This window comes from Orycteropus afer, unplaced genomic scaffold, assembly GCF_000298275.1.
Source record: "Orycteropus afer afer isolate SDZICR_OR568_19922 unplaced genomic scaffold, OryAfe1.0 scaffold00120, whole genome shotgun sequence".
NCBI classification, from domain to species: Eukaryota; Metazoa; Chordata; class Mammalia; order Tubulidentata; family Orycteropodidae; genus Orycteropus; species Orycteropus afer.
The window spans coordinates 8,553,190-8,561,649 of NW_006921707.1; positions in this window are offsets into that span (position 1 = coordinate 8,553,190).

The window sequence follows — 8,460 nt, forward strand, 5'->3', positions numbered from 1 at the left end:
GTGCGGGATTGGGCAGTGTTTCGTTCTGCTGTGCATGGGGTCACTATGAGTCGGAAACGACTCGACGGCACTTAACAACAACAACAACAACAACATATCTAGGATCTCCAGTTTTGATCCCTTTCTGAGTGATTGGCATTGGTAGCCAGGCACCATCTAGTTCTAGTCTTGAGGTCCATTATATCCTTGGATAATTGCTTCCAAGTCCCCTTGTCTTCCTCCTCTTTGCTTCAGATGAGAGGAGACCAATAGTTGCATTTTATATGGTCACTCAAAAGCTTTTAAGACCTCAGTTGCTAATCACCAAAGTAGGTTGTGGAACAAGATTTTTATGTACTATGTCATGCTTATTGAGCCTGGTGTCTCCCAATACTATGGTCCTGAGTTGGCAGTTCTCTCTCCCAAGGTGTTCGGCTGTCTCTGAGGGATTACTCCAACTCTGTCTTCTGTTGCTTCTGTAATTAATGATTGTGGTTATTTTTCATCACTAGTATCTGTGCAAGATTATCTTCAGCTGAATCTATCATTGGTCTAGAGTATATTCCTGTTCACCACCCCCCATTTGATCTTCTCAGTTGTCTATATATTCATCTGTACCCTGGTGTTTGGTGTTAGTGGTAATGCAGTATTGTGCATATACTGGTATTTGCTTTCATTCTCTATATCTTATATGCATGTTTCAGTATCCTTCCTTTCCCCAATGTCATTATGCTGGTCACAGACTCTTTCCATAACATCCTTCCCCTTACCCAACTCAGCATGTGGCCCCCCCAAATAGTCTGGAATTTTCCATCCCCTTTCCTCCCATCCTCAGTAACCTACAAAGTGAGTTCCCTTCCCTAAGCAAACCCTTCCTTGACTTTTTACAGTAGTGGGCTCATACAATATTTGTCCTGTGATTGACTTATTTCACTCAGCATAATGTCCTCTAAATTCATCCATGTTGTGAGATGATTCATGTATTCTTCATTATTCTTTAATGTAGCATAGTATTCCATTGTGTGAATGTACCATACTTTGGTTATCCATTTATGAGCATTTAGGTTGTTTCCATCTCTTGGCTATAGTGAATTGTGCTGTGATGAACATGAGTGTATGTGTGTCTGTTCATGTCCTGTCTCTCATCTCTTTAGGAAAGGCTCCTAGTAAAGGAATTGCTGGTTCAAATGATATTTCTATTTTCAATTTTTTAAGGAAACATCATACCATTTTCCATAATGGTTGTACCATTTTGTAGTCACACCAGCAGTGTATGAGAGTTCCAATCTCCCTACAACCTCGTCAGCATTTTTATTTTCTGTCTTGTTTAACTTTGCTATTATTGCTGGGGTGATTTCTCATTGTTGTTTTGATTTGCATCTCTCTAATGGCTAATGATCATGAGCATTTCCTCATGTATTTGTTGGCTGCCAGTATATCATCTTTAGTGAAGTGTCTGTTCATGTCCCTTGCCTATTTTTGAATTGGATTATTTGTCTTTTTGGTGTTGAGGTATTGAAATTTTCTATAAATTTTGGAGATAAGTAAGTCCTTTTTCAGATACATCATAGCCAAATATTTTTTTTTTCCCAATCTGTAGGTTCTCTTTTTACGATTTTGGAGAAGTCTTTCAATGCACGTAAGAATTTAATTTTTAAAAGATCCCAGTCATCTAGCTTCTCTTCCACTGCTTATGCATTTTGGGTTATGCTTGATAGTCTATTTATGCCATAGATTAGAGCCCCTAGATTTGCACCTATGTTATCTTTGATGAGCTTTATAGTTTTTGGTTTACATTTAAGTCTTTGATCCAACTTGAGCTTGTTTGTCTGTATGGGGGGAGGTATGGGTCTTGTTTCATTTTTCTGCAGGTAGATATCCAATTTTGCCAGCACCATTCATTAAAGAGGCTATGTTTCCCCCATTTAGTGGGTTTTGGTCCTTTGTTAAAGATCTAGCCTGCCTAGCTGTCCATATATGGATGGGCCTATTTCGGCTTTTTGATTTTCCATTGGTCTATCTGTCTATCATTGTACCAATTCCACACTGTTTTGACCAATGTGGCTGTAAAGTAAGTTTTGAGATCTGGGAGTGTAAGACCTCCCACTTTGTTATTCTTCTTCAGCAGTGCTCTGCTTAGCCAAAGTCTCTTTCCTTTCCATATAAAGTTAATAATTGTTTTTTCCATTATCTTTAAAAAATATTCATTGTATCTGGATCAGGATTGTGGTCATTGTGTAGATTGCTTTTGGTAATATTGAAATTTTTATGATATTCGGTCTTCCTATCCATGAACAAGGCAAGTTCTTCCATTTGTGTAGATCCCTTGTAGTTTCTTGTAGTAGTATTTTGTAGTTTTCTTTGTATAGGTCGTTTGTGTCCCTGGTAAGATTTATTTCTAGATATTTTATCTTTTTGGTAGGTATTGGAAATGCTATTGTTTTCCTTATTTCCTTTTCAGAGGTCTCTTTGTTGATGTAGAGGAATCCAAATGATTTTTGTATGTTGACCTTGCATCCTGCCACTTTGCTGAACCTTTCTATTAGTTCCAGTAATTATTTTGACAAGTCTCTTGAGTTTTCTATGTATAGGATCATTTTATCCACAAATAGAGATAGCTTTACTTCTTCTTTGACAATGTGGATGCCTTTTATTTCTCTTTCTTGCCTTATTGCCCTGGCTAGGACTTCCAATACAATGGTAAATAGAAGTGGTGATAGAGGGCATCCTTATCTGGTTCCCATTTCAAGGCAAATGCTTTGAGTCTTTCTCCATTAACGATAATATTGGCTGTTGGCTTTGCATATATGCCATTTATTACATTGAGGAATTCCCCTTCTATGCCCAGTTGCCAATAGTTCTGAACAGGAATGGGTATTGGATTTTATTGAGTGCCTTTTCTGTGTTGATTGATATGATCATATGGTTCTTTTGTTTCGTTTATTTACATGGTGGATTATATTAATTGTTTTTCTGATGTTGACCCATTCTTGCATGTTGTTTTTATGTGACGTTAAGTCATCTCCAACTCATATTGACCTTATGTAAAGCAGAACGAAACAATGCCTGGTCCTGTGCCAGCCTCATAATCCCTACTATACCTGAGCCCATCGTTGCAGACATTGTCTCAATCCATCTTGCTGAGGCCCTTCTCCTTTTTCATTGACCCTCCACTTTACCAAGTGGGACATACTTTTCCAGAGAATGGTCCTTCTTGACAACATGACTGTTCTAGTTACCTAGTGCCACTCTGACAAAAATATACCACAAATGGGATGGCTTAAACAAACAGGAGTTTTTCTTACAATTTGGTGGCTTTAAATCAAAGGTCAAAGTGCCAGGCTCTAGGGGATGGGTGAAAGCCCCTCAACCTTGGGGTCCAATTCTGCCTCCTGTTCCTGGCCCACTGGAGCTAGAGGCATTTCTTCACTCAGACACCTGCTGGCTGCTGAGGCTGAGAAGCCCCAAGGTTGACAAGGAAAAAGGCACAGTCCCGATGTTATCAAACCACATGGAAGGCCATTAATTTAAGTCCATTGTAAGTCCCAAGGTCGGCAGAGCATAGCAGGCTGCTGAGCAGCGACACAGTTACATGTAGGGTCCAAGCGTGCCATAGGCTAAAGACCATTCTCAAAGCTTCTCCTTATATACAGGAAGCAGACCACATACCCGAAGGCAGCTACTCAGCTGCTCCCAGTAGAGTCCACCATTGAGTTAATTAGCTGTCTCATCATAGGGAACACTACATCCAGCTGCCCAGCCACTCAACCAGGCCTAGCCAAGTTGACATACAAACATAACCTTCACAATGACCAAAGTAGGTAAGACAAAATCTGGCCATTCTCGCTCCTAAGAAGGATTCCAGAAGCTACAGTTCTTCCAGAGCAGATTTGTTCATTCTTTTAGCAGTCCATGGTACTTTCAGCATTCTTCACCAGCACCACCAGAAGTATCAACTTTTCATCAGCCTTCCTTATTCATTGTCCAGCTTTCACATGCCTATGAGGTGATTGAAAATACCACGGCTTGGGTTAGGTGCATCTTAGTCTTCAAGGAGATATCTTTGTTCTTCACCACTCAAAAAAGGTCTTTTGTAATAGATTTGCCTAATGCAATACATTTTTTGATGTCTTGACTGCTGCTGCCATTGGTGGTGATTATAGATGAACATAATATGAAGTCTTTGACAACTTCAATCTTTTTTCCATTTGTTGTGATGCTGCTTATTGGTCCAGTTGTGAGGATTTTTATTTATATTGAGGTGTAATCCATACCACAGACTCTAGTCTTTAATCCTCATCAGTAAGTGCTCCAAGTCATCCCCACATTCAGCAAGCAAAGTTGTGCAGTCTGCGTATCGCAGGTTGTTAATTAACCTTCCACCAATTCTGATGCCATTTTCTTCTTCATATAGCCTATATTTTCAGATTATTTGCTCAGCATACGAATTGAATAAGTACCGTGAAAGGATACTACCATGACACACTCCCTTCCTGATTTTAAACCATGCAGTGTCCCCTTGTCTGTTCGAACAACTGCCTCTTGGTCTATGTACAGGTTCCTCATGAGTACAATGAAGTCTTCTGGAATTCCCATTCTTCTCAATGTTATACACAATTTGCTATGATCCACACAATCAAATGCCTTTGTATAGTAAATAAAACACAGTAAAAATCTTTCCAGTATTCTTTCCTTTGAGCCCAAATGCATCTGACATCAGCTATGATATTCCTTGCTCCATGTACCATTTTGAATCCAGCTTGCATTTCTGGAAGTACTCTGTCAATATATTGCTGCAACACTTTTTGAATTCTCTTCAGTAAGATTTTACTTGCATGTGATATCAATGAAACTGTTTGATAATTTCCACATTTTGTAGGATCACCTTTCTTTGGAATGGGTACAAATATGGATCGCTTCCAGTCAGTTGGCCGGGCATCACTCATGGAATCTTTCAATATTGCAATTTGAGGCTTAAATGTTTTCCTCAGTTTTTTTAGCTCGAGTAATGCCAAGCATGTTCTTCCTTTTTGGTTTTCTAACTACAGGTCTTTGCACATTTCATTATAATAATTGGTTTTTCTTCCAAGCTGCTCTTTGAAATCTTCCATTCAGCTCTCATATCTTGTCATTTCTTCCATTTGCTTTAGCTACTCTCCATTCAAGAGCAAGTTTCAGAGTCTCTTCTGACATGAACTTTGGTCTTTTCTTCCTTTCCTGTCTTTTTAACGACCTTTTTCTTTCTTCATGGATGACATTCTTGATGTCATTCCACAATTCCTCTGTTTTTTGTTCACTGGTGTTCAATGCATCAAATCTATTCTTAGATGGTCCCTACATTCAGGAGGTTTATAATCAAGATTACATTTGGCTGTCATGGACTTGTTTTAATTGTCTTCAGCTTCAACTTGAATGTGCACATGAGCAGTTGATGGTCTGTTCCACAATCAGCTCCTGGCCTTGTTTTGGCTGAAGGTATTGACCTTCTCCATCACCCTAAGTAAAACTTCATCAGAAGCCCCGAGCTGCACACCCATCTACCCTAAATAAAGCTGCCCCAGAAGCCCTGAGCCATGTGCCTGCCTATGTGGAAGAACAGATCAAAATGGATGTCAGAAGAGACTCTGAAACTTGCCCTTAAGCAGAGAGTAGCTAAAACAAATTGAAGAAATGACAAGATGAAAGAGCTGAACAGAAGATTTCACAGAGCAGAAGACAAAGCCAATTATAATAAAAAAATGTGCAAAGACCTGGAGTTAGAAAATCAAAAAGGAATAACATAGTCAGTATTTCTCACACTGAAAGAACTGAAGAAAAAAATTTAAGCCCCAAGTTGCAATATTGAAAGGTTTTATGGGCAAAATATTGAATAATGCAGGGAACATCAAATGAAGATGGAAGGAATATGCAGTCACCATACCAAAAAGACCTGGTCAATGTTCATCCATTTCAGGAGGTGGCATATGATCAAGAACCAATGGTATTGAAGGAATAAGTTGAGGTTGCACTGAAAGAATTGGTAAAAAACAAAGCTCCAAGGATTTACAGAATACTCACTGAGATGTTTCAACAAATGGAAAGCCATGCTGCATGTACTCACTCAGCTATGCCAAGAGATTTGGAAGATAAATACCTGGTCAACTGTGTTAGACTGGTTTCTCTAGAGAAACAAAAACCAGTAAAGCTTACATAAATGTATATATATAGAGAGAAATTTATCTTAGGAAAATGGCTCACACACTTATAGAAGCTGGCAAGTACAAAGTTCCTGGATCAAACGTCAAGCTGGAGGCTTTTCCTGGCTCTTGCAACCACAGGGGCTGAGGAACTCAAGGCTGCCAGGCAGTACACTGGCTGTTGGCTCCAACAAATGACGAATCCAAGATTTCCAGGCCAAATGGTGGACTGTTCACTCATGGACAGTTGTAGGCAGCACAACAGAATCCCAATCCACAGAAGAATGTCTCCCTTCCCAGGGTGTCCTTTGATATACTGGAAGCAGGCCACACCCCTAGAGAAACTCTCTTTCAGTAGATTGGCCACTCAGAACATAGTCATCTGATCCCATCATGGGAACAACCACACCATACCAGCTCAAACCACACAGAATTGTGGTCCAGCCAGGTTGACACACAGCTCCAACTATCACAGTCCACCTTGTCAACTTGGCAGTTGTACACATCTTCTTAACCATATATAATCTCTAAATAAGGAAAATTATAAAGTCATATTTGTGCCTGACATAATATGCTAGCACACATAAAACCAAAATGCATTGACCTTATTTACATTTCACAGTTCATAACAGAAGGAAACAAAAATATTTGATGCACATATACAATGAAGAAATATAACAATCACAGTCCTCGTTTCTGCAGCTGGTCACGTGGTCGTAGCTGATATTCAGAACTACCTTCTTCCACCACCCATTCTGTATTTCCCTTGCCCTCAGCAAGCACCTCAGCTGGTTGTGGTTCTTTGCTTGGTGGGGTGATCCAAACCTTCATTCCTGAAGTGTCTGGGCCATTAGCAGTCATATCAGAATTGGGTTGCTGTGATTTTCCATTGACGTTAATGACAGGGCATGGTAGTACTAAGAGACATCCTAAAGAATCTCCTGTATTCCAGACATATTCTTCTTTACCTCCATTATGCAAAGCCAATGCAATTCCCCTTGGTAATCAAAATCTATCACACTAGAAGTAATGCCCTTCTTTGTCTGTTCATCCAGAGGCATGAGGAAGCCAAAATGGCTGGGTGGCATTCTAAATTTCCAGTTCAATGCAATCAGTATTATGTCTCCAGCTGGGAGTGTTCCTCCCTTTGGGACTAAGATCTCGAGACCCGTAGAGCATAGGGTAGCAAGGACAGGAAGCAAAAATTTTTTGAGTGGGTCACTAGGGGTAATAGTGAGTGTACCACTCCTGTTTCCACCCCTTGGTTCCTGGAGCCATGAATCCTGGCTATTGGAGAAACAGAACCATATATTGGACGCTGGTTCAGAGCATATACAGCCTCCTGGAGAACACTGCCCCAACCCTTCAAGGTATTGCCACCTAGCTGATGCCATACTTGTGTTTTTAAGAGGCCATTCCATCATTCTATCAAACCAACTGCTTCAGGATGGTGGGGAACATGGTAAGACCAGTGAATTCATGAGCATAAGCCCATTGCCACACTTCATTTGCTGTGAAATGAGTCTCTTGATCCGAAGCAGTGCTCTGTGGGATACCATGATGGTGGATAAGGCATTCTGTAAGTCCACAGATGGTAGTTTTAGCAGAAGCATTATGTTCAGGGAAGGCGAATCCATATCCAGAATAAGTATCTATTCCAGTAAGAACAAAACGCTGTCCTTTCCATGATGGAAGTAGTCCAATGTAATCAACCTGCCACCAGGTTGCTGGCTGATCAACCCGAGGAATGGTTCCATATTGTGGACTCAGTGTTGGTCTCTGTTGTGGGCAGATTGGGCACTCAGCAGTGGCGGTAGCCAAATCAGCCTTGGTAAGTAGGAGTCCATGTTGCTGAGTCCATGCATAACCTCCATCCCTGCCACCATGGCCACTTTGTTCATGAGCCCATTGAGCAATGACAGGAGTAACTGGGGGAAAAAGGATGGCTGGTTTCCACTGAACGTGTCATCCTATCCACCTGATTGTTAAAGTCCTCCTCTGCCGAGGTCACCTTTTGGTAGGCATTCACATGGGACACAGATATCTTTACTCCTTTGGCCCATTCAGAGAGATCTATCCACATGCCTCTTCCCCATACATCCTTATCACTAATCTTCCAATCATGCTGCTTCCAAGTCCCAGACCATCCAGCTAAGCCGTTAGCCACAGCCCATGAATCTGGATATAATCGCACATCTGGCCATTTCTTATTCCATGCAAAGTGAACAGCCATATGCATGGCTCGAAGTTCTGCCCATTGGGAGGATTTCCCTTCACCACTGTCCTTTAAGGAAGTCCCAGAAAG